The sequence below is a fragment of the Vombatus ursinus genome, unplaced genomic scaffold, assembly GCF_900497805.2.
Source record: "Vombatus ursinus unplaced genomic scaffold, bare-nosed wombat genome assembly UNPS02014826.1, whole genome shotgun sequence".
In the NCBI taxonomy this organism is placed as follows: domain Eukaryota; kingdom Metazoa; phylum Chordata; class Mammalia; order Diprotodontia; family Vombatidae; genus Vombatus; species Vombatus ursinus.
Genome location: NW_020954604.1, coordinates 12879355 through 12904583, shown reverse-complemented (window position 1 = coordinate 12904583; position 25229 = coordinate 12879355). Strand labels below are relative to the sequence as shown.

Genomic DNA, 25229 nt, shown 5'->3' with positions numbered 1-25229 from the left:
TATCTATCTATCTATCTATCTATCTATCTATCTATCTATCTATCTATCTATCTATCTATCTCTGGCCCTGTCTCTATTTCTATGCCTCTCTACCTTTCTTAGTGTCTTTGTCTCCTGATTTTCAAAGTAATTCCATAGGACTCTTGCAACAGAAATAGACAACAAGCTCAGGAAAGTAACTGCCTCATCCTTGGGAGAAAAACAGCCTTGCCTACTAATGGTTCCTTCCAGGTGATCCTCATTCCAGAACCACAGTTGCCCACACACCCCGAAGAGGCTAGCTAACACTATTAGCCATATCAGGGCTCCTAAGGAACCCAAAAGTTGGGTTAGAATCAAGAACTCTGCCCTTAGTCCAAATAGGAGCTGACCCAGAGGAGAGTGGTCCTGAACTAGGAGGGTTTCTAGACTTTCAGTCCTGGGGGAACCACAAACTTCTTGAGAGAAGAGACAGTCTTTTTGCCTTTCTTTTTATTCCTGGCACTTAGCACATAGTAGGTGCTTAATAAATGCTAGTTGACTGAGGACCTCATAGAGTCTATTCTCAAATGTTCCTCTTTTCAGTGATCCTGGAAAGGAATTGCCCCTTCCCCCCCTACCTCTCCAGAGATCATCTGGCCTTACCCTGGAGAATTTCTCAGCAATTATATGGCTAGCAGCCTAGGAATATACTCTTCTATGCCCACCCAAGGGTACTATCTTGTCCCAGGGAAAGGAGCCTTGAAGATGTTGCTGATCTAATACAATGATGGAAATCTTTTCCCTCCTCGCCCATCTCTCAAGGCTTCCTCTGTCCTCTCTTTAATTCTTTCTGTTCTTTTGCCTTATCATCAGGCAGTGGCAAACAGGTGGTGATATAAAGGACTAGGATATAAATAGACTAACTCTATATGTATATAACTATATGCATATAAAAGGGGTTCCCTGCCTCCTTCATAAAAAAGGTATGTTGTTATTGTTTTTAATTTCCCCTCTCTACATTTTCCCCTGAGGTTCACAAGGAAAACAGAACAGTGAGAGACCACTGAGGTTGAAGCCAGAAGAGCTGAGTTCCAGTTCTGGACTGGCCATCTATTAGATGAGTCTTTGTAGGAAAGCCACTTAACTCTTCTGTACCTCCATTTTACCTACTGTAAAATGGAAATATTAATACTTGAACTGCCCTACCTCATGTGGTTGTGGTGAGGAAAATGCTTTATACACTGCAAAGCACCATTGAGAGGTGAATTATAATTATTTCTTCTCCCAACCCTTCAAAAGATCTGTGGTTTCATTTTCTGTGTTCTTCCAACACTGATGATGCAGAGAGCAATACTTCCACCCACATCTTAGTGGAAGGCCTTTGCGTCTTTGTCCAGAGACTTCATCAAGTGACTGCCAACTCTCACTCTCCCTGCGCACTTAAACAAGCATCACATTTGGAGACAGAGGACCTGGATTCGAGTCCTGGCTCTTGCATTTACTCGCCTATGTGACCTAGGGTGAGTTATTGGGCCTCAGCTTCCTCATATGTAAAATGAATAGACTAGATAACCCCTAAGGTTTCTTCCAGCTCTAAATCTGTGATCCTGCTGTTGATGTTGTTCAATTATTTTTCATTTGTATCTTGACTCTGTGACCCTGTTTGGGGTTTTCTTGGCAAAGATACTGGAGTGGTTTGTTGTTTTCTTCTCCAGCTCATTTTACAAATGAGGAAATCAAGGCAGACAAGGTTAAGTGATTTACCAGAGTCACACAGCTAGTAAGTGTCTGAGGCTAGATTTGAACTCAGGAAGTTGAGTCTTCTTGACTCCAGGCCTGGTGCTTTATGCACTATGGCGCCACCTCGCTGGTAGGAACTTAATAAATGGCTGATTGACTGACCCTACTTATTTGTAGCCAAGCACCAGGCACTGGAATTTTCCAGATGGAGGTGTTGCATGTTGCCATATGCATTTTCTCTTTAAATTTCTAGGTTTCCAGTAGAAAGGACACTGGGTCCTGAGCCACAGGATCTGGGTTCCATTGCTCCTGGTGGAAACATTTGAGTCCCTCAGCTAGATTTAGAGCATTCTGACTTTTAGATTGATCCAACACTTATTATTACTATGTGTTATCACCACCCCTGCTTATAGACCCTTTCTCTATATCTGGATTCTGGTGAATACTGAAGGCAAGGGAGTGACAACCTGGAGCTAAGAGCTGAATTCATCCCACAGGTGAGGTTGTGGGGAGGAGGTGAAGAGGAAGAGGGAAGGAAACTGTGGTTATAAAGCGGAAGAGGCAGAGCCATGGCAGAGGCAGTGCTGGTGGTAGAAGGAGGAGGAAAGGGAAGGAAACCCAGAAATCCCCATCTCTGAGTAATAGGATGGGGGCAGTGGGTATATCCGTTACCTCTAACTAAAACAAGACCCCCCTTCCTTTTGTCTCCCTCCATCCCTTTGCCTTGGTTCCCCACTCCTGGTCTACCACCATCAGCATAGCACTATGAGCTGCTATTTCTGTCTCCCTCCCTGTCATTCATATGGCCTGAGAAAAAGGAGAACCTCCCAGCAATCAGAACTGTCAAAAATACAATGGGTTTCTTTGCTAGGTAGTCATTTCCCCTTTACTGGAGGTCTTCCAGTGAAGTCTGGAAGACCATTTATCAGCAACGTGGTACAGGTGATTTCTGCTTCAAACCTTACCCTTTGAGGTTCTTGCCCACCCTGAGATTTTAAGATTCCTACAAGTTGTCTCATTCCATACTTCCACTCCTCTGCTAAAGTTCCCTGGAGCATACAAGAGTGAAAAAAGTACTGGACTCTGGAAAGTGCTGGATTTGAATTCTGCCTCTGACACTGACCATGGGCAAGTCACTTATCCTTACTGAGCATCAATTTCATCCTCGGTAAAATGGGGATATTGAAAATCCTGTGTTACTGACCTCACAGGGTCTTATGAAGCTCAAATAGGTGTAAAATGCTTTTAAAACCTTAAAGCTGGGGCAGCTAGGTGGTGCAGTGGATAGAGCTCTGGCCTTGGAGTTAGGAGGACCTGAGTCCAAATCCAGCCTCAGACACTTGACACTTACTAGCTGTGTGACCCTGGGCAAGTCACTTAACCCCAATTGCTTCACCTAATAAAAAAAAAAAACAAACCTTAAAGCTATATATAAATCTGAGGTATTATTACTATCACCACTCAACAACAGCCGCTCCTGTAAGAGAAAGAGCACTGAAGTGCTTAATAAATAAGCTCTAACTTGAATTAGCTCACAGCCTCAGTTTGTTCATCTGTAAAGGGAAGATACTTGCACTGCTTACCCCTACTAGGTTCATTCAAATGAGATAAGGTGAGTGAATGTGATTTGTCACTATAAAGTGCTAATCAAAGTAAATCCCTCCTCAAAATTTTTATTTTTATTTATTTATTTGTTTTTAGTTTTCAACATTCACTTCTATAAGTTTTTAAGTTCTAAATTTTCTCCCCCTCCCTCCACTCCTCTTTCCCTAAGATGGCACGCAATCTGATATAGGCTATACATGTACAATTATATTAAACATATTTTCACCTCCCAAAAAATTTTAAAATGTATACATGTATATATATGTGTGTGTGTATATATGTATGTGTGTACATAAATATACATATACGTATATATACTAAGCACTCACTTGGTCACGACTCATCTGGGGTTGACTATGTGTGACCTTGGGCAAATAAATCACTTCCCTTCTTGGGGCCTCATCTGTAAGATGAGGGGGTTGGACTAGATATCCACTGAAGCCATTTCCACATCTAACAGTGTATGAATTTATGAATCTGTAAAATGAATTTTGTTCCCCCTTTTATTACTCAAGTTTTGAGATCAGTGTACCTGAGAGGTAAAGCCCAGGAAGAGGGAGGGGGACATGATGGACATGATCTGAAGGGTTCTGGTGATCTAAGTTCTTCTAGGAAAGGCTCAGGGTTGGGCAGAATCCCTCCTCCGCTTCTTGATAGGTGTGAACTCTCCCATCCAAACCCTAGATTGTCCTGGTCCTATCCAACCCAAAGAGATTCAGGCAGAACCCAAGCCACCTTGAGGATGAAGGAAGAAAACCATCAGATTAAGCCCCAGGGACTCTAAGCTCTTCTTATCATTTTCACCCTGTGTCTTGGCCTTCATAATGCCTCACATTCCTTTCTTCAGTTGCTCTGCATTTCTAGTCTTTCAGCCATTGTTGACCTCCCAAAGACATCTGGAGATTCCTGGACTGGCTCAGGGAAGACAGCTAGAATAGTCTAGGCTGGTTGGTAGCACAGCCATAACGAGGGTTTTGTGATTAGGGCTTTCCCTCAGGGTTCTGCATTTAGAGGGCACAGCCCTCATTTGCAGTCCTTCAGCAGAAACAATGGAGTTTCACATCTAGTTCACAAGAATATGTTTATATTTGTATTCAAAATAGCCACCATCCCCTCTCTCTTAACTCTACAACCTTCCCCCCAAAGTGAGCCTAATAATGTCCCTGATTTTCTCCCCATAAGGTCAGTAGGCCAATATCACACAAACTCTCTCTCTCTGTTTCTCTCTCTCTCTCTGTCTCTCTCTCTCTCCCTCCCTCCCTCTTGTCTCTGTCTCTCCTATTCCTTCCATTGAATGAGGACATGTTTTGTGCCACTTACCCCAGAAATGATTTGTAGTGTTTGCCCCAGAAACAAAAATGGCTGATTATATTCTGGTTGGTAGATATTATCCCATCCTTTGTAAAAACAAAAATCTTCTAAAAACTCAAAACCAAAACTCCAAAATCTACCCTTTCAAACAACTCAAAACCAATGAAAGAGTGTTTTGCCCTGGGGATTAGAGTGGGAGGAGGGCAGTTCAATGAGAGGTATGTTGGGGTCAATGCCAACACTATATACCTCTATCCTGTTGGCTAGGGAAAAGAGATGCTAGCGAAGGCAGTTTGGAAGAGAGGAATGGTGATGGGAGGAGGAGTCAAAGAAGAGGATGTGAAGACAATTCTTCCTGTTTATTTCTATCTGCACTGTTGGCAAGCTGTGCGACTCTTATCTTGGGACTCAGTTGAGCTTCTCTCCCCTCCTCCTTAGCTCTCACTACTGAGCTGGACAAGGTAGATACCATGGGATAAAGAGACCTCTCCCAGTGTGCTCCACCCCTTCACAACCTTAGGACCCTTTCCCAGCTGTTTCAAGGGGCATATAAAGAGCTAGTCCTTCAACAAAATTCTCCTCCAGCCTTTGAGACACTCTGGGGTCACAGGATCATGGAGTCCAGAGCTGACAATGACCTTGGAAATCATCTATCTAGTCAAGGACTTCTTCTACTGGGGTTGATAAACTCAAAAAAAATTTTTTTTATAACTGTATTTCAATATAATTGGTTTCCTTTGTAATCTTACAGATTTTATTTTATGCATTTAAAACATTATTCTGAGAAGAGGTCCATAGGCCACACTGCCAAAGGGGTCCACAATATAAACAAGGTTAAGAATCCCTGACGTAGTTTGAACTCCTCATTTTATAGATGAAGGAAAAGTAACTTGTCTGAAGGGTCACATAGGCGGAATTTGAACCCAGATTTTCTGCCTGGTTCTCTTTTAATTTCGTGACTGTTTACTACACCAACATGTATGTACATGAATTCAAGTCTCTTTGAAAGTGAGCAAGGTAGAGCTCCGCCCTTAGAGTCAGGAGGACCTGAGTTCAAATCCGGCTCAGACACAGGACACTTACTAGCTGTGTGACCCTGGGCAAGTCACTTAACTCCAATTGCCTCACCAAAAAAAAACAAACCAAAAAAAAAAAAACCAAACCTCCAGTGTTTCAGTATCTACATGAAAGATACTCAAAAAATAAAAAAAAAAAATTAAAAAAAAGAAAGTGAGCAAGGAAGGTCAAGACTCTTTATAAAATGGGGTAGACAAATTCCAGAACGTTGAGGGCATTGACCAACCTTCAAAGTCAGTATCTAGTCTCTAGCAGACAAATTGTCAAAGGCTGTGCTCCACTATATACTGGAAAGACCCTAAGACTTGTAGCCAGAAGACCGTAACCTTTCTGGATCTAAGTTTCCTTACATATAAAATGAAGAGGCTGAACTAGAAGACCTTTAAGGGTCCTTTTAGCTTTAAATCTTATAATAAAAAGACTCAGCTCAAAGGGATAGCTAACATACTGAACAACAGAGTCAGTATCTAGATAGTTCTTGATAAGCTACAACTGGGCCAAATCAAAGATGATGAAATTGAATAGGAATAAATGTAAAGACTTATATGTGGGCTGCAAAACTTGGGGAGTACAAGATGGGAAAGTTCGTGGTTTGCTAAAGAAAAGATGGGAATTTTAGTAGATTGCAAGCTCAATATGAATCTACAGTGTAACAAAGTGATTCTCCACCCCCTCTCCTCCAAAGATAATTTGATCTTTGCTTGCATTCAGTACATAATTTCCAGATATAAAAGTGATAATTCCACGTTAAACTATATTACAAGGTGAGAGCATTGTTGAAGTGTAAAATGGATAATTTCAATTATTTTAAATTAAAATTTTCTTGAATAAATAAAATTAATGTAGCTAAAAGTAGAAGGAATATGGAAAATTGGTAAGAAACTTTCATAGACAATCTCTCAGATAGGATTTGATTGTGTTGGAATATTGCTGTAGTGTAGGAGATGATGAGCTGGTTGATTTAGAAAAACATGGAAAGCCTTGGACCAATGAAGGAAGATGCTATTCATCTCTAGAGAAAGAGATAAAAAGTAGAAATACACATAGTATGGCTTTATATGTATATGTAGATGGTATATATGTGTATATGTCCCTATGTTTATAGATAGCTATGTATATGTATATATATCTGAGTTTAATTGTAGTCTTCGAGTGGGGGTAAAAAGTAAAAAGTACATAGGAGAGAACAAAACAAAACCTAGAAGGAAGCAAAAGAAAAGCTGGGTGGTGTTGAAAACAGTGGTAGTATTTATTACAAAGGTTTATTTGAAATGAAAATTTATTATTTTATATTGAATCCTCTCCTGTGTTCTGCTCTGAACATGGAATTGTTCTTTTTTTTTTTCTCATTTTGTATTTAAGGTTATAATGAATAAAAAAATTTACCAAAAAAATGACAGTCCCTTTGTATTCTTTCCTTGTCAAGCCCCAGCTGGAGTACTTGGGTGCCACAGAGTGTCAGAGAAGAACAAGCAGGATTCTGAAAGGTCTGGGGCAGGGGTGGGGAGTCTATGCCCTCAAGGCCACATGTGGCCCTCCAGGTCCTCAAGTGTGACCCTTTTGAATCTAAACTTCATAAAACAAATCCCCTAGATAAAAGGATTTGTTCTATAAAACTTGGACTCAGTCAAAAGGCCACACCCGAGCACCTAGAGGGCCATATGAGGCTTTGAGGCCGCAGGATCCCCAACCCTGGCTCTGGAGTCTATGTCATCTAAGACCTGATTGAGGGAATTGGGGATGTTTAGCCCAAAGAAGAGAAGAATGGGGAGATAGTGGTGGTAGGGGTGTGTGTGGGGGGGGGGCGACATAATCATAGCTAGTCTTCCAGTATCTGTCATGAAAAAAGGACATGTTTGGCACCAGAAGAAAGAACTAGAAACAGTGGGTGGAAATTTCTAAGAGGTAAGTTCTGGGCTTGATGGGATGCCTTTTGGGAGGTCTCATAAACGAGACTGGGGCTTCCTAGGTTCAGGCCCAGGAAGCAGAGGCTGGAAGATCTGTTAGGTATGTTACAGTGGGGATTCTTTCTGGAGGTACAAATCGGGCTGAATGGCTGCTGAGGTCCCCTTTGGTTCTCAAATTCTGTAATTCTGTTATCGGGTTTTGAGTCCCAGCTCCTTTGCTTGCTGGTTGAGCAGCCGTGGGTAAGTCATTCAAGCTCAGACTGAGCCTCTGTTTTCTCATCTGTAAAATGGGGATATGCACTACTTCCTGTGAGGTAAGTGTTTTGGAAAGCCTTATATAAATATGAGCTATTAATATTTCCAAAAGAAAAAATAGATAAGCAGCAACCACTTGGAAAGATGTCCAATCCAGTGCATAGATAAATAAATTGTAAAAACCATGTGGTAGGAGTTCCCACACATTAGAATCACCCCCAAAATAAAGTAAATAAATAAAGTGGATAAGACACCATTGTTGCTCCTTCACCTGGATCATTGTGAAAGCTTTTGAACTGGTGTCTCTACTTTCCCACCTTCCTCACTGCCCCCAACTCCATCTTCCATACAGATTTGAGATCCATCTTCCTAAAGCCATGTTTTCCTCATGGTATTTACCTCAACAACTTTTAATAGCTCTCTAAGACTTACTTAATATAGTCCAAATCCTGGACCTGACTTTTAAGGTCTCCATGTTCTAGCTCCAACGTACCTTTCTGGCCTCATCTCCAACTACTCCCCTATATTTCTTAGCTTCTCTAGCTACACTCAACTATTCACTGTTTCCTAAACATATCTTGTACTTTCTTTCCTCTTCTTTGTATTTATTTGTTCATATAATTCCCTCCCACCATCCACCTGGGTAACAGCACCTACCTCAATCTCTTTCTATCAAAATGTGCCTGCCTTTCCAGACCCATCTCAAATGTCACCTCTTCCAGGGAGACTGCCCTGATTTCCTTTCCCATCTCTGGGCCTCCCACCCACATCAAAAGTGAGGCTGTTCTGAACTCCAGTGGTACTTTTTACCTCTCAGGATACTTGGGCATTCTTCCATAGCTCTTTTAGGGCAGGAATTGTATATTATTCACCTGAGTAGCTCTTCCCTTCCTTATTCCCTCTCACTCTATCTTTTCAGCACCTCCTATAGTCCCTTTCATGTATTAAAGTGTTGAATGAATGAATGGGGGAGGGGGGAGAGATAGGGGTGGGGTTAAGGAAAGGGGAAAGAGACAATGTCAGGTTTACTTAGTCCTAAGGTTCCAAAACAAGACAAGGTAACCCATATAAACCCCTCCACCCCAGGGCCAGGGCTGCCTCTTTCCCCGCTTGAGCTGTCCAGAACTAAGTCCTTTCTCTCTGAGGTAGTCAGTGTTGGTGCCAGGGTACAGCGTGCCTGCACACCCCAGGAGTGGGCCACACCCCTGCTGAGGCCTTGGTATCGGGGGAAGAGAAAGGAAAGGAAAGAGGATGGGTGGGGGGCTGTGGGGGGGGGGTAGGGAGGAGATTTGTTTGCACCATGACCACAGCTGGGGCTGCTGTGGTCAGGGCTGATTCATCCTGTGCCCTACAGAAGTGCTGGTCTCATAGCCCCACCTAGCATGATTGGCACTCACCTCCACCCACCCCTGCTTCCTGGGCCCGGACCTAGGAAGCCCGAGTCTCTTTGGTGATCCCTAAGTGTCTGTCTGTTGGCCTGTCTTGTTTAAGGAGGCCTGAGCCAACCTTTGGCCTCAGGGAAAACCTCTGAAGGTTTTGCTCCTTTTCTCCCACCTCCCGTCCTTTCTTGGACAAACCTAATGTCCTCTAGCTATGTGACAAGGCGATCAAAAAGAACTCCCAGATGCTCTGGGTGGGTGTGAGGAGGGCTTCACCCTAACAATATCTCACCTACACTTGACAGTACAGAAGAAGTATCGCATCAGGATGGCTCTCACAGGCCAACTCTGCTTGCAAGATTATTTTTATACTCTTGCTTTGCTTCCTCCTGTCAAATGTACACACACACACACACACACACACACACACACACACACACACACACTCCTTTAGCAGGAAAATCTGAACCAGGAATCCTGAGTTTGCTCTTTATCCAATAGCCTAAGGAAAATTCCCAGGGTAGGAGCATTTTTGTACCACTCCCTTTCTTCTCCTCCCTTCCCCTTACACAATACTTCAGCACCCCCTTCCCCCACCTTAGGGAGGGAACACTCAAAGTCTCCTAAGCCCCTTGCCCTGTTCCTCTGATAGAACTTCAAGGTTTACCAAATGTTTTATACCCATGACCTCATTCATTTCTCACAATGGGCATGACCATCTTCATTCTACAGAGAGGGAAACTGAGGTTCAGAAATGTGAATTGACTTACCCCAAGTCCAACAATTAGTAAGCAGCAGAGCCTGGATTCCCAAGCTTCTTTAAAGCCATTCAGTTTGATTCACTAACTCAGTTACTAAGCATCTACTATGTTCCAGGTAGTGGGATACAAAGAGAAAAATGGGAAATGGTTCCTGACCTCAAAGTGCTTATATCGTGGCATAGGGGAATGGCATGTATACCTGTGGGGGAGGGGTGATAGTTCACTGCTCTTTCCACTGTATCAGAAAATCTTGATCTTCATTTTTGCTATCTTCCTTCTCCCCTCCCCTCCACGCTTAAGAGATTACTCTTTTTTTCCTTTCTAAATATGGTATTGATGCTTTTATATTACTGTCACTTCCTAATGACTCTTGTCCCAACACACACACACACACACACACACACACACACACAATCTTCCCTAGTATCAAATAAATACAGTTAAGCAAAGCAAACTAACATTTGAGTACATCTAAAAACACAAGCCACATTCTGCAATTACAGTCCACCAGGTGGGAGACATGCTTCTCCATCCATCCAGATGTCACTCTTAAGCCTTAGTTGGAGAATTGGGAATGACTATAGTTCTCAGGACCTATATTGCTGTGTCCCTCCCCAACAGTGTGCTGGGGAATGACAAAAATGGGTAGGGAGGAGCTTCAGACATACCAGAATCCATGGACATAGGCCATGTCTCCAGGGGTCAATTCAACAGTCATTTATTAATCATCTTGTACATGCTAGGTGTATGTGCAAAGCTGTGCTAGATGCCTTGACTACAAAGGTACAAGTGAAAAACAGGGCCTGTCTTCCAGGAGCTTAGCTTCTACAGGGTATCCACCTGTTCACCATCCTTACAAAAGACATAGAGAACAAATGGGCCTAACGTGCAGCAAGGGGATTTCCATCTGGGTGACCTCCCTCTGGACGGTGAAAGCTGTTAGACACAGGAACAGGTGATAGCAAAGCAGCTGCAACACCTCCAGCTGGAAGGTGGTGGGGATGCCTTTGCAGCTCTGCAACACTGTGTGTATGTGGGGGGAGGGGGGGAGAGGAATGCCCTGGTGAATTCTCTGGGTCAGCGTTATGAGGCTTGAGAGACCCAAATCTGCCTCACAGAGCAGTCTCTGTATAACTCTGTACGACTCTGTATAACAATATTACTGCGGCCTGATGGGGAACCTCGAGTGTACTGAGGTAGATGTGATAAAATGTAAACATGGGGTTTAGAAAATGCTAACACTTCAGGGAAGAAGAAAACATCAGGGCAGGATGTGTGTGTGGGAAGTGAATGAGAATTCTTAACATTCTAATCCATACCTGGCTGACTTGAATAGCATTGACCTCACAGGATTGTTGGCAAAATAGAGTGAGATAATATCTGTAAATCACCTTGCATATTTTAAGCATTGTAGAAATATGATATAAATATTAAGCATGAAGTAAATTGTTATTATTATTATTATTAGCAGTAGTAGTATTCTACTCCAGGTGGACCAGTAACCCTTGAAAGAAGGTTTGAGAAGAAATTAAAATCTTTTAGAGGAAAAAAAAGGCATTCATATGTAGGGGATTTGAGTTACTGAGCAAGGCCTAGAGTAGGGGACCTTAGAAGCCATCTCTAACACTTCATTTTACATCTGGGGAAACTGAGGACCAGAGAAGTTAAATGATTTGCGCAAGGTCACACAGATAATAAGAGGTAGAGAGATGAATTCAAATTCAGATCCTTTGACTCTAACCACAGCCTTCTCTCTGCCTCCATTCTGTGGATGGGCTCCAGGTAGTAATGCTATCAAACTGAAAACCCTAGCTTCCGAGGCTCCTTCCCAGAAGTCCAAGGTAATAATCAATCAGTCTGACAAATGTATTGTGATTTCTGTTAGATTTTAAAATGAGACAGTTGACCTGAGGCCCATAGAGGATAGGACCCTACCACTTTAGGGACAAAGAAGTTTTAAGAGAGTGGTCTGCTTGAGTTCTGGTGAACCCACAGGAAAAGACAGTGACCTCAAAGGTCCCAGGGCAAAGGAGGGGCTGGATGACTTCTGGAAGGAGAGTGAAATGCAGAATGCCTGGGAAAGACTGATTAAAACTCTAAAGTCATGCCAAGCCAGGGGAGGGGAACCTGTGGCCTTGAGGCCACATGTGACCTTCTAGGGCCTTAAGTGCGGCCTTTGGCCTTAAGGCCGCAGGTTCCCCACCCCTGTGCCAAGTTAAATAAGTAATGGGACAATTGTACCTCCAGAATCCCAGATTGTTAGCCCTGGAAGGGAGTCTGTCCATTATCTAATCCAGCTCATTTTATAGATAAGAAAATTGAGAGCACAAGGTTACAGCAAGTCAGTGTCGCAGCAAAGACTAGAAGCCCAGCCGCTGGACGGGCTAGTCCTCCTTCGCTCATCCATACAGAGTGTGTCTATTACCCAGATATTCCCTTGAAATGTAGGAAAAATAGATCCTATGCTTAAACTGACTGCCCTTCTGTCCTATCAGGGAGGAGAAATGTATGAGAAATAAAAGGAGAATGGCAGTAAGAAAATTATTAGGTCAAAATAATTATTAGGTAAAAGGTAATAAAAAATTTTTAGGTTAAAATTAAGTGAAAAGGCAAAAAAGGAAACAATAAAAGGGAAATCACTAGGACTCTGGCTTTGCAGGAGGGATACATGCCTGGGGCATGCTTGGAAAGGGCTTGGGCTCCGGGTCTAGTCCAGTTCTCTAATTTACTGGTTGACCTGAGGCAAGTCATTTTCCTTTCTTTGGAACTCTGACTGCTCATCAGCAAAAGGGAGGGGCTGACTGAGATGGCCTCTAAGGTTCCTTTAGGATCTGATGTCCTATGATTCCATGAGCATCCCTTGACCCAAAAATGTCAAACATCATTCTCACATAGGTGCAGACTCATGTATGACTGTGTTATTCCAGGAGCTAGACAAGCTCAGGCCTCCTCTAGATGCTCAGCTCCAGCCCGAGTTGCTTCCTTCCATAAACACTCTTGAGCTTTTCCTTAGTATACCCTCATACTTCCCAAATCCTCCTTTCCCTCCCCTCCTACTACAGCCTTAAGATTCTGACTTGCTTCTCCACATCCTCCTCCCCCTGCCCTGCACCTTTCTTACACCTGGACCTCCACGCCCTGTATGCTGGTTTCCTTTCCCAGAACCCAGGCACCTCCACAGAAGGGGAAGGAGAAGAGAGAGGGAAACAGAGAGGGTCTGAAAGGAAGGACAGCAAGGGTATATGCAGCTGGGGAAACTGAGATGGAGTGCAAAACCATGAGGCAGGCAAATCCTGTCTTCTTTTTCCGGGGGAAGGCTTATGAAACTGCCTTCCCTGACCTGGCAACACTGAATTGTCCTCGGGTTACCCAGGGTTTCTCATGGTATCCTCAGTACGGAGTTCAGTGCCTGGCACACAGTAGGCCCCTAAAAAATGTTTATTGCTTGATTGATGACCATATTTTCTAACCATCCATGACCCCAAAGAGGCTCACCTGCCTTTTAGATTCACAGAACATTAGAGCTAAGGGGGCTTTAAGAGATCTTCTATGCTAACCCCTTAATTTGAGAGATGAGGAAACCGAGGCCCATAGAAGGGGAAGTGATAATTTAATGATCAAGTCTAGACTAGAACCAGCTTACCAGTCTAGTGTGTTTTCTACTGTACTACTCTGACTTTTTGCCTCCAGGGTTCTTTGGGACTTCCAGAGAATCCAAGCCTCAGACTAGTTGTGTGGCCCTGGGCAAGTTACTTCCCCCTGTTTGCCTCAGTTTCCTCACCTGTAAAATAAGCTACAGAAGGAAATGGCAAACCACACGAGTATCTCCGCCAAGAAAACCCAACAACAACAACAAAAAACCCAAATAAGGTCATGAAGAGGTGGACATGACTAAAAAGCAATTGAAAAAGCTAGGCTGATCCTCAGATGACAGATACGCAATCAGTCATTGGGCCCTCTAAATCTTTTCCAGTTTTCACTCTATTGGCATAGCCTTAGAGAATTCCAGGGTCACCTCCACACCATAATGAGGCACTGGAGAAGGAATTTAGCAGATCCCCATCACACCACAATGTGCGCAAAAGAGGGAAAAAAAACCCCAAACCCTGGACTCTTAGAAGGTTTGAGCTCCGTGGCCAGCTCTAAAGAGATTGAAATAGGAGCCAGGAAAATTCCCCTGGGAAGCCTTCCCTGATGATCATGATTAGCACTTGTTTTGCAACTTTCTAATGCATTTATCCAATACTGGTTAGTTCAAGTCCCTGAACCCCTCAATGTCTCCAAGCAACTGTCTAAGCCCATAAATTGCAGGGCAATCGCAGGCTGAATTGTTTCTAGAAGTTTCTTCACTGGGATTTCCCTACACCAATGAAATCAAAGGTCTAGGCCTTTTAGTACCATAGATTTTGAGCTGGAAAGGGCCTTAGAGGCCTTTGAGTCCAACCCTTTCCATTAACAGATGAGGAAACTGAGGCAGGCAGAGGTTAAGTGACTTTCCCAGGGTCGCACAGGTAGAAAGTATCTGAGGCAACATTTGGACTAAGGTCTTTCTCTGACTCGTGAGCCCATTTGGGATTTTGTTTTGTTTTGGCAAAGATACTGGAGTGGCTTGCCATTTCCTTCTCCAGCTCATTTTACAGATGAGGAAACTGAGGCAAACAAGCTGAAGTGACTTGCCTAGGGTCACACAGTTATTAAGTATCTGAGGCTAGATTTGAACTCAGGAAAATGAGTCTTCCTGACTCCAGACCTGGCACTCTATCCACATGAGACACAACTGAAAAGACGGAACAATTTTCTCACTCCAGATGCAGTGTTCTATCTACTACACATGCTGCTACACACCTCCCCTCATGTATATCATAGCTAGCTATGCTTGCATGCCTTGTCTTCTCCTAGATTCCAGTTCTGGTCCATGAGAACAGGGATCTTGTTTTATCTAAATTTATCCCCCAGGCTCAGCATATGCTTTCCACATAGTAGGTGCTTAATAAATGTTTGTTATTTGCTTTAGTGCCAGCTCTGCCACTGGTTGGCTGTGTGCCCTTGGGCAAATTTTTCCCCTTTCTGGGCCTCCCTCAGCAAAACGAAAGGCCTGGTCTAAAATGGTCTCTAAGGTCCCTTCTGGCTTGGACAGTTGAGGGTTGAAGGATTTTTGGATTTATTTAGGCAATGGCCTCCTTAGCGTGGGAGTCAGCTTGTCCAGGCTCTCTGCCCTGCTTTGTGAGTCTTGGTTCTAAGGAAGGTCTGTGATGCTTCCCAATGAGCTGCTGGGAAGACTGGTTAGCAAAGTCTTGCTCTCTGCCCTGGAAAAAGGATTCTGTCTCTGTCTGAGCCACTCCTGCCTCCCCCGCTCTCTCCCCTCTCCCGCCACCCCCCAAGCTCAAAACATGCCAGGAACAGAAGCTGGAGTGTGTATGTGTAAACGGGGGTGGGGGGGGTGATGGGGGCCTTGAAAGGGGATTGGATATTTCTAGCCAAACAGCCTTTGAGGAGACAGCCTGCAGACACCAGAGGACTGATGTTTTGGGGCCCAAATTAGGGTCTGTTGTCTGGAAAGCCAGAGGGAGTCATTAGCAAGTGGGAGAGAAGCCCCGAGTAACGACATCACAGCTCAGGAGAAGTGAAGCTGGATTGCTGGAGGTCCAAAAGACTGGGCATTCATGGCGCTGACATTTCCCCATCTGGAGAGCCTCTTGGGCTGGATGCTGCCCAACACCCCCACCTAGTGGCTCAAGGCGGTACTTCCCAGCTCTCCTCACCCCTTCCCTCCCCGACTCTTCTGTCCAAACCTCTCTTTTCATCTGCCCTATTTCCCACCTCCCCAGCAACAGCACCTTAGGGATTTAGTTCAACCCCATCATTTTACAGAAGAGCAAACTGATCCCCAGAGAGGGGAAATTACTTTACCAAGGTTTGTTTTGTTTTAGTCGTTTTTTCAGTCATGTCTGACTCTTTGTGATCCCTTTTGGAGTTTTCTTGGCAAAGATACTAGAGTGGTTTGTCATTTCCTTCTCCAGCTCATTTTATGGATGAGGAAACGGAGCCAAACAGAGTGAAGTGACTTGCCCAGGGTCACACAGCTAGTAAGTGTCTGAAGCTAGATTTGAACTGTGTCTTCCTGACTCCAGACGCAGCACTCTATCCACTGAGCCATCTAGCTGCCCCTTAACTTTGACAAGTGGCCATTCACAATTCTTCTTCAATGTATACAATAACAAGATCACTACTTTAAGAATGTAGCTCATTCCATTGTTGACAACTCTTATGCTAGAACACCTTTCCATATGTAGAACCAAAATTTGAACTCCTGGATCTCTATTCAAATCTCTTAGTCCTGTCTTCTGGAATAACAGAGAATGAACCTGATCACAGTTTGAGCCATTGGAAGGAATACTGGACTTGAAGTCAGATGATTGTGCTCTACCATTATATAGCCTTGGGTAAGTCACTTAACTTCTCTGAGGCCATTTTTCTCATGGGGAGAATGGGAATAATACTTATACTACCAACTTCACAGGGGTATTGTGAAGAAAGTGCTTTGTAAACTAGAACTGGTTAAGGCCTGCTCCTCTGATTTCACTGGTCCAAAGGAACCCATTGGTGAGGAAATTTATTCTACCAAAGCAGGTCAGAACCATCTCTGCAACATATAGTTTGATAGAGTTGTCTAGAGAACTGAGAGGTTAAGTGACTTGTCCAGGGTCACACAGCCAATATGTGCCAGATGCAGTATGTAAACCCAGATCGTCTCGGCTTCCAGCTGCTTCTAAAGCTATGAAGTACTAGAGAAGTGGGATCCATTATTCTTACACTGACTACCCTTGAGGTGCTTGAAGACAGTTATCCTGCCACCCCTAAGTTTTTTCTTCTTCATAAATAACATACTCAGTTTCTTCAACTTGTAAAGCAGGTCTGTCAAACTCAAATAGAACAGGCCACTAAATCTTACATAAGGATTCCTGCAGGTGCACATTGACTTAGAATATCACACATTAACATTATCTATGTTTTACTGTATTTTCATTTGTTTTATTAAATATTTTCTAATTATATTTTAATCTGGTTCCCAGGGACACTTGTGAATGTTATAGGTTATATAATTCAGTTAGAATTTCTCAATTTCAGTTAGGAAGTTTTCCCTTCTGTCTAACATCAATTGTCCCTGATGTGGCTCATTTTCCTTTGTTCTGTCCTCATTATGATCAAGAACCTCTATGTATATGTGGTCCTACCTTTGCATCGTATATATTTTTTTGTTGGTGTGATTGTTTTGTTTCTGAGAGGCAGTCAGGGTTAAGTGACTTGCCCAGGGTTACACAGTTAGTAAGTGTCTGAAGCTGCATTTGAACTCAGGTCCTCCTGACTCAAGGGCTGACGTTCTATCTACTCTGCCATCTTAGCATTATGTCTTAATTTTTTTAAAAGTCTTTGAAACACTTGGGCTTCTCCTCTGCCTTTCCTTGAGGTAGCTAGGTGGTAACTAGTACTGGAGTCAGGGAGAGCTGAGTTCAAATCTAGCTTCAGACACTTTCTAGTTGCATTCGAGGCTCTACATCTCTCTCTAGTCAATAGGTGGTGCTACTTCTGGGAATTTGATTGTTTCATTTGATAGTCACGTGTTTGCCTATTCAGATATCTGAAGGGATTTGGGGTGAGGGGAATCAGTGAGCCAGGGATGTGGGGAGTAATGCAGGAAGGCTGGATAGAAGGACATAAAAGAGAGATGAAGAGGAAGTGTTGGAGTACAAGACCTTGCACAGGTTATTAGGCACCGTTCCTATTTAATGCAGATAATACCCATTTCTAATTTCCTGGGGTTCTATCCAAAGACCCGCCCTATGACAGGTTGCCTCAGTTCCTGCCTGGAACCCACAGGGTTTAAACTTTAAATATCTCTGAGGGTGAGGTAAACACATGTGCTGCTCAGCTGGGAAAAGGAAACTTGGCACTGGCCCAGTACCCTCCCCTAACCCCTACCCCACCCCGAGCTTCCGTTGTGCGGTTTCTTAAGAGTACAACTTATTCCCCACTGTGGTGTGTAGGCAGACAGCCGAAATCTACCTCCCTGCCCCTCTGGAGCTCAGGAACTAGAGATCTGTAAGCCAGTGGGGAGTTTGAAGCCAGTCAATTAATAAAGGGATAATAGAGATAAATGCAAAATCCTACAAAATGCATTGCAAATCAACTTCCTAAAGCCAACGTGGGGGAAGTTTGGCTAGACAGTAACGTCGAAGGGGAAAGGATAGATTGGGGGGTTTTAGTGGATTGTAAACTTAGTATGAGTCATAGTGAGATAGAGCAGCCACAAAGGCCAGAGTGATCTTAGGCAGTAGGAAGGGAGAGGCAGGGTCCTCTCAAAGAAACTGGGAGCTGGGTCCTTTGTCTGAGTCCGGCCACATTGAAAGGTCTATGTTTAGTTCTGGGCATCACTGATTAGGAAGCTCAAGGGCATGCTGAGGAGGGGTGACCAGGATGAGAAGGACTTTGAGACTGAGCCATAAGGAGGGTAAGCAGAAGGAAATGGGGATGTTTAGCCTGGAGAAGAGGACTCCACAGGTACATAATAGCAGTCTTCAAGCCTCTGGACTGCCCTGTGGAAAAACGGTTTGGGTTTCTTTTGCTTGGCCCCAGAAAGGGAGACCTAGGAACAATGAGAAGTCGCAAAGAAACAGACTTTGTGTCCATGTAAGGGAAAGTATTCTATCGATTAGACCTGTTTAAAAGTATAAGAAGCTGCCTTAGGAAGGGGGGGGTCTCTCTGTCACTTGAAGTTTTCAAGTAGGGGGTGGACGTAAGGGTGAATGACCACTTTCTGAGAATGCCGTAGAAGGGAATCTCAGCCAGAAATGGATTGGACTAGCGTTCCTTTGAGGTTCTCAGATTCTGCTGCTCTGAATTGAACGGGAATACATTGGGAGAGAATTGCAGCTCCCTTTGTCTGCCATCTCTCCAATACCCTCATGTTGACTTCTTCCTTGCTTTTTTGCCCAAAGCAGTGGGGAGTCAGAAATGGGCTGTATTCTGAAATCTACCAATCCATGATAACGTTCTATGACTTCCTATTGTCAAAGGTTGGGCCAGCCCTAATCTTTGCCTCTTCCCTGCAAACCACAGGATCACGGTTTTAGAGCTAGAAAGGACCTTTGAAGTCATTGAATCCAACTTCTTCATTTTAAAGATGAGGAAACCAAGGCAAACAGAGGTTAAGTGACTTGCCCAGGGTCACAGGATTCCAAGTCTTCTTGATTCCAGGTTCGGTGCTTTATTTATTACATCAGGCTATCCATCTAAGTTTATCCCTTCCACCTTTGAATAAACACAGACACCAGACATACAAAGTAGAGACACTCTAAGGCTTGTGGCTGAAGCAGGACAACCCCAGAGGGAAACCAGGCTTGTGGAAAGCACTGAGGCTTGAGTCCATGGAAATTCTGCCTTAGAGGTCTGGCATCATGAGCAGTTTTCTAGCCTGATCTATGGAAGTTGTCCTGCTCTAAGCGTCTCAGACTTCCAGAGAAGTAATGGAACACAACTGTTGTTTGGCTGCCTGGGAAGCAGGAAAATCATCCAGAGAGAATTCTTCCAACTTCTCTTGCCCCTCACCTGGCTCTTAGTTTTGACACCTGGAGATCAAACTTCTGAGTAGTTTCCTAATCTTATTTCTCATTACAGCCACCAAAGTGAACCTTTCCTGTTCCAACCTAAATAAATTAGAGCGGCCCTGGGCTAGTGGCAAGAGCAGGGCAGGTCTTGGATGTTCTTTTTTTTTTTATTTAAATTTTTTTTTTTTTAATTTTTAGGCAATTGGGGTTAAGTGACTTGCCCAGGGTCACACAGCTAGTAAGTGTCAAGTGTTTGGTCTGAGGCCGGATTTGAAATCTGGTCCACCTGACTCCAGGGCCAGTGCTCTATCCCCTGCACCACCTAGCTGCCCCTCCGATGTTCTTAAAGATTGGCAGAAAAGGTGGTGCCATTGTCTTCCTAAACTCAAGCCTTTCTAATCTCTTAAACACCCTGTCCAGAAGATTCTTTCCTTCAGTCCCTCATGGGACAGCTGCCTTTCTCACTTCCTGGAGAGCAAGATAAATTTGGGGAAGCAGATTTGCAAAGTAATATCAAGAAAGTAATAGTAAGAATAAATCATGTCAGTGATATCCGGTCTCTAAGATCTATCCTCAAACCCGGTAGGGCTCCTCATAGGAAGTAAACAACAGAGATGGCAAAGTGTATTCTGAACCTTCCCAAAGCTGATCTCTGCTCCTAAACCCTCCTTTATAAAAATAAGAAACAATTTTGGGAACTTATTGGGAACTGATGTGCTGGTCTTGCTCCTTCCAGCCTCACCCCTAGTTCATCAAATGCATACTTCACACTGATGCCAGTTTAGTCTTCCCCATGCTCAGATCCCATCATATCCCATCATACCTCTACTCACAACTCTACAATGGTTCCCTAATATCTACCAATGGGTAAAATGCTGGGCTTGGCATCAGGGAGACTTGCATTAAATTCCAGCCTCAAATATTTACTAGTTGTGTGACTCTGGGCAAGTAAATTGTTTGCCTCAGTTTCCTTGATTGTAAAATGGGGATAGCAATAGCACCTCCCTCACAGGGTTGTTGTGCAGATCATATGAGATGATATTTGTAAAGTGCCCACTACATGGTGGGCACTATATTAATGCTTATTCCTTTCCTTTCTCTCTCCCAAATAAAGTCCAAACTCTTTAGACTAAAATCAAAGTTCTCCACAATATGGCTCTACCTTATCTTTTCAGTCTTATTTCACTTATCTCTTCAAATTATGCTTCAGCCAAAGTGACTGCTTGCTGTCCTTCATACAGCTGCATGGTCCTGCCTGGTGCTTTGGCTGCTGCCACTCTTGGAGCCTAGAATGCTGCCTTTCCCTTAACTCCTGTTGAAATCCTCCTTAGCCTTTAAGACCTAGCTTAAATTCTACCTCCTCCATGAAGCCTTTCCTGATCTCCAGTCAGAAAAAGCTTTCCTCCCTCCTCTTCAGACCTCATCCAGCACTGTGCTATGCTCCTCATTCAGCACTGTACTGTGCTCCTCTAATGTGCCAATGTTCCATTTCACCATGAAGTAATCATAACTTTCCTATTAGGAAGCAAGATGGTGCAATGGCTAGAGTGCTGGGTCTGGAGTCAGGAAGTCCTGAGTTCAAATCCAAACTCAGACACTTAATGGTTGTAAGACCCTGGGCAAATTACTTAACCTCAGCATTCAGTTTTCTTATCTCTAAAATAGGGGTAATAATATCATCCAACTGCCAGGGTCATTGTAAGGATAAAATGAGACAAATATTTGTAAAATGCTTTGTAAACTTTAAAGAGCTATATAAATGATAGCTGTATTATTTATGCTAGGCAGAGGAATAAAACATTTTAAAAGCATTACTAAATGCCAATCACTGTAAGAGTAAGCTCTCTGAGGTCAGAGATAATGTCTTATCTCTCTTCTTATCTCTTTCAGTGCCTAGCGTAGTGTCCTCAATATTAACAATTGTTTGTTGAATTGCTCACCTCATAAGTGATGGTCTATGCCCAATCCAGCATAACCAAATGAGTGTCCCCTGTTTGAGCTGGCTCAACCAAGGGAGAAGCAGAGAAAACAAATGAGGACGCAAAAGGAAGACCCCTAAGGAGTATTTGGTCTGGACACAGGTTAGGGTCCTGGTTTGTTCAAAACTTCACTACAAGAACTGTCAGTGAGTTAAGGGCACAGGAACCTGAATTTTGCATCTGAGTTGCTTGCTTACCTCAGACCCCAGCATGTTCCAGACATTGAAAAAAGACAAGGCATCTGCATGGACACTAGGTTTTAACAGGTTAATCCAGAAGAGAAAACATAGGATCATGGGATTTAGAGCTGGAAGACCTTGTCATCTTACAGATGAGGAAACTAAGGTCCACAAAGGCAGAGCGAATTACATGAGGTCACAGAGCTGCTAAGTGGCAGAGGCAGATTCAGACACAGGTGTTAAGGATGCAAACCCAATATTCTATCCACTACACCAGGCTATTTGACTGGAGATCTCAGAGGCACAACCTCTATTTTTCTTGCCCAGGGCAGGCTTTTTAAGAGCAACTAGCTGGGTGGCTCTTGGGCCAAGATTTGAGGGAATGGGCAGTCTTGGAACCCCAGAGAAAAGATGATCCCTTAGGGGTAGGAGGTGTGGTTTGTCTGCCAAAGTCCTGAACCCTAATAAAAGTCTAGGTTTGGTTCCTGGAAGAGAGGTAGTTACCAGGATGAGTGGCTGGAGAACTCTAGCTCTGTGGTTGCAGCCCCTTGTCCAAAAGCTGAGGGATAACCCCTCTCTCCTCTGCTTTTCTTTGCTCTTTTCTAAAATAAGTACACATTACTTTTTTCTTCAGTTCCTGTCTTTCATTGACATCTTCAAACACTTTGTGTGGTGAAAAGAAGCAGGGAACATCACTTGCTCATTAAGTAGATGCCAAAGACTGATCAGTCAATTTAATTCAACTCAAATATTTATTAAACTACCCATATGCAAAGCACTGCTATTAGCTGCTGGTGACACAAAAATAGATAAAACACAGGACCTACTAATGAAGGACTTAAAATATAATAGCAGGGAAAGACATACCCAATTAACTATGATATAAGAGAAACTGTGATAACTGCAAAGGAAAGTTCCAGGTAAAGTGTTATAAGAAATCTGAGGAGGGAGGGATCAAGGCACCAAAGTAGGAGGTAACATCCAGCCAGGCATAGGGAGTCTACCTTTGGACACTGGACAGGACAGAATTGTGATCAGAACCCACCCTACTGACTCTTTGACTAAATTAGTTATTAAGTTTCCCTGATGCATAGGCATTTTTTGAATAGTGCAAGCTCTAGAAATCTGGGGATGGCAGCAGGTCAGTGTGGAAGAGAGGAATGAGCTGAAGGGTAGAACTATTCCCCTATTAGACTGTAAATAAACCCTCGTAGGCAGGGTTTGTTTACTACTCATCTCTGTACTTCTAGTGTCTCTGGCACAGTGCTTTGCACAGAGTAGGACCTATCTATGTATATAAATATATATATATGCACACACATACATTCACACATATACACATATTCAAATATACATATATATCTGAATTGCCATACACAGTTTGGGGTCTTAGAACCCAGTTCAGGCATTCTGACTTTTTGTCTGGGAGAGGATGAATGAGTTCCCTATCCAGAGGACAGAAAAATAATAGGATTTAGATCTCCAAGGGACGTTTGAAATCAATAATACCCTCGTTTAAATGATAAGAAAAATGACTGAGGTAAACTGGTGTTTGGGGTACCAGAAGGAAAATCAGCTTCCCTTCCAAATTCTCAGACCTCGGGAGCTACTTTGGAGTCCCTCCTTAGATTTCACAGCCCCAGTTCTTCAGATCCCACCCCATCCCTCTTAAACTGGGATTTTCCCTCCCCAAGACGCCTTTTTCCTTTGGACTGTACAATCAGCCAGCCCTATGTGCTCCCAGGGAATCAGACCTGACCCCAGACAGTGGCTGGAAATCTGCACCAACTAGTTTTGAGCCCCACCTCCCCCAGACCTGTTCCATCCGACAGCTCAGCTGCCTACCTAACAGGTGAGTCCCGCAGTCGACTCTTCGCACCCTCTTCTTCCTGGCATGGACGCTCCAGCTCCAGAATTGTGTCCTTGGGGTAGGGCCCGTCACTGACACAGGGCTGGAAGTGGGGAGTGGAGGAAAAGATCGCTCCATACCTACCCCAAACCGCTTCAATCTTGACCCCTCCTCCGCGCTAGAGCGGGGTGTTTACAATTTCGGTGCTGCGCTAGGGATTCGACGTTTGAAGTTGGGCAGGAAGTGGGGAGGAGGGGGCGGGGGGAGACGGAGGGGGCTGTGGGTTCCTGCTGTAGAGAGGTATCGTGCCCCTCTCCCTTCTACCCCATTACCCCCTCTCCAGAGACTGCTAACACCGCTGGGTGGGCAGGCAGTCTAGGGGCTGCCCCCGATTCAAACTCCCGGGTGCGCACAGTACCCGAGGGGACCCCGCCCCCTGGCTCCTGCTCTTCAGAGCAGAGGGGAGGGGTAGGGGGGAGGTGAAGGGGCCTTGCTGCCTCCAGGACAGCTCAAGCACAGGTGTGGGCGTGAAGGGAACAGAGTTGTCACCCTCTATGTAAGAAAGGGTTCGGTCTTGGTTTTAGAGAATTCAAAACCGTGTTTCCTCGTTGGTAAAGCAGCGACTCCGCTACCGCAGAGTACTCTGTAGTGGGCGCTGCATTGTCCTGGTCCAAAGGTGGTATGTGTCAAAAGACCTAGATTCGAGTGACGTCTGGCTTTGCTACTTATTTGTATATAATTTTGATCACATCGCTGCCCCTCTGGATTGCAGTTTTCTCTTGTCAAATAAAAGAGTTAGACGAAATGACCTCTGAGGCCCCTTCCTGCGCTGAATACTATGGTCCTAATAATAAGGTTCCTTCTAGTTCGTATATTCTGCGGTTTTGTGAATGAAGGGATTGATCTCCAAACCCTAAAACAGCTGCAGACTTCGTTGTGAAGGGGTGGAGCTCTTACTAGTTACTGAAGTCTTAGTAACCTCTAGGACGCAGGGCTGAAAGTTTGGGATCCAAACATGCTTGTTGATTGACTGCTGGCGAGGGGTGTGGTTTCAAGAGTGAAGTGGAAAGAGAATTGGAAACTTGGATCTCTGTCATCTTGTGCACCTCACTTCTTCCAGGCCTCGGTTTCCAGTTCTGTAAAATGAGGGGGAGGGGGGAAGAGAAGGGCTGAACTAAATGATTTCAAAGGTCCCACTAAAGCAGAAGTTTTTTTTTATTATTTATTTAGTATTTTACTTCCCCCTAATTACATGTAAAAACAACTTTTAATATTCATTTAAAAAATTCTCTCCCTCCCTCTCCACCCCCCTCATTGAGAAAGTAAGCAATTTGAAATAGGTTATCCATGTGTAGTCATGCAAAACATATTTCCATATTAGTCATATTGTAAAAGAAAATATAGACCAAAAAAAAAAACCTCAAGAAAAAGTAAAAGAAAAAAAAAAGTATGCTTCCATCTGTATTCTGACACCATGAGTTTTTTCTCTGGGGATGGACAGCATTTTACATCATAAGTCCTTCAGAATTGGCTTGGATCATTGCATTGCTGAGAATAGCTAAGTCATTCACAGCTAATCGTCCTACATTATTACTATTACTGAGTACAATATTCCCCTGGC

At 43.8% G+C, this 25229-nt stretch overlaps 1 protein-coding gene across 1 annotated transcript in view; it reads right to left on the bottom strand.

Moving 5' to 3' along the window:
• Positions 1-23892, bottom strand: part of CCND3 (cyclin D3) — a 121323-nt gene extending 97431 nt beyond the window's left edge. Inside the window, exon 1 of the mRNA XM_027838442.1 lies at positions 23605-23892. The gene's annotated coding sequence lies outside the window, so the exon portion shown is untranslated. The remainder of the gene's footprint in view (positions 1-23604) is intronic.
• Positions 23893-25229: the final 1337 nt, after the last annotated feature.